Below are 2,148 nucleotides of genomic sequence, written 5' to 3'. Positions count from 1 at the left end.
ATGTTCTATGATATTTTTTGATCAGAAGCGTAGTTTTCGAGATATATCGAGATATTTAAAAGTTCCGAAGCCGCACCAACATAATAGAGATACCGAAACACCGTGGCCCCTTTCTTTGGGATAACTCTGCACTATTGCGAGCTGCAAATGCCACTTCCAGCTTAGCTGTGCAGAAGAAGAACAACAAGAAGAAGAAATATCTCGAAATATGTCCGTCAGGCCCCTTCCCTTGAGATAAATATGCAAATATCTCGGAAACGAAGCGAGCTATGGCAAAATGTTAAGAGACCTTTTTTGTAGAGAATTAAGTTTCCTACTTTTTATGTTGTATGATATTTTTTGATCAGATGCGTAGTTCTCGAGATATATCAAGATATTTAAAAGTTCCGAAGCCGCACCAACATAATAGAGATACAGAAACACCGTGGCCCCTTTCTTTGAGATAACTCTGCACTAGTGCGAGCCGCAAATGCCACTTCCAGCTTAGCTGTGCAGAAGAAGAACAACAAGAAGAAGAAATATCTCGAAATATGTCCGTCAGGCCCCTTCCCTTGAGATAAATATGCAAATATCTCGGAAACGAAGCGAGCTATGGCAAAATGTTAAGAGACCTTTTTTGTAGAGAATTAAGTTTCCTACTTTTTATGTTCTATGATATTTTTTGATCAGATGCGTAGTTCTCGAGATATATCAAGATATTTAAAAGTTCCGAAGCCGCACCAACATAATAGAGATACAGAAACACCGTGGCCCCTTTCTTTGAGATAACTCTGCACTATTGCGAGCTGCAAATGCCACTTCCAGCTTAGCTGTGCAGAGGAAGAACAACAAGAAGAAGAAATATCTCGAAATATGTCCGTCAGGCCAGTTCCTTTGAGCTGAATCTGCAAATATCTCGGAAACGAAGCGAGCTATGGCAAAATGTTAAGAGACGTTTTTTGTAGAGAATTATGTTTCCTACAATTTATGTTCTATGATATTTTTTGATCAGAAGCGTAGTTTTCGAGATATATCGAGATATTTAAAAGTTCCGAAGACGCACCAACATAATAGAGATACAGAAACACCGTGGCCCCTTTCTTTGAGATAACTCTGCACTATTGCGAGCTGCAAATGCCACTTCCAGCTTAGCTGTGCAGAAGAAGAACAACAAGAAGAAGAAATATCTCGAAATATGTCCGTCAGGCCCCTTCCCTTGAGATAAATCTGCAAATATCTCGGAAACGAAGCGAGCTATGGCAAAATGTTTAGAGACCTTTCTTGTAGAGAATTAAGTTTCCTACTTTTTATGTAGTATGATATTTTTTGATCAGATGCGTAGTTCTCGAGATATATCAAGATATTTAAAAGTTCCGAAGCCGCACCAACATAATAGAGATACAGAAACACCGTGGCCCCTTTCTTTGGGATAACTCTGCACTATTGCGAGCTGCAAATGCCACTTCCGGCTTAGCTGTGCAGAACAAGAACAACAAGAAGAAGAAATATCTCGAAATATGTCCGTCAGGCCACTTCCCTTGAGATCAATCTGCAAATATCTCGGAAACGAAGCGAGCTATGGCAAAATGTTGAGAGACCTTTTTTGTAGAGAATTAAGTTTCCTACTTTTTATGTTCGATGATATTTTTTGATCAGATGCGTAGTTCTCGAGATATATCGAGATATTTAAAAGTTCCGAAGCCGCACCAACATAATAGAGATACAGAAACACCGTGGCCCCTTTCTTTGGGATAACTCTGCACTATTGCGAGCTGCAAATGCCACTTCCAGCTTAGCTGCGCAGAAGAAGAACAACAAGAAGAAGAAATATCTCGAAATATGTCCGTCAGGCCACTTACCTTGAGATAAATCTGCAAATATCTCGGAAACGAAGCGAGCTATGGCAAAATGTTAAGAGACCTTTTTTGTAGAGAATTAAGTTTCCTACTTTTTATGTTCGATGATATTTTTTGATCAGATGCGTAGTTCTCGAGATATATCAAGATATTTAAAAGTTCCGAAGCTGCACCAACATAATAGAGGTACAGAAACACCGTGGCCTCTTTCTTTGAGATAACTCTGCACTATTGCGAGCTGCAAATGCCACTTCCAGCTTAGCTGTGCAGAAGAAGAACAACAAGAAGAAGAAATATCTCGAAATATGTCCGT

This window comes from Osmia lignaria, unplaced genomic scaffold (genome assembly GCF_051020975.1).
Source record: "Osmia lignaria lignaria isolate PbOS001 unplaced genomic scaffold, iyOsmLign1 scaffold0016, whole genome shotgun sequence".
In the NCBI taxonomy this organism is placed as follows: domain Eukaryota; kingdom Metazoa; phylum Arthropoda; class Insecta; order Hymenoptera; family Megachilidae; genus Osmia; species Osmia lignaria.
The sequence above is the reverse complement of the archived record's forward strand: the minus strand, read 5'-3'. Positions refer to the sequence as shown.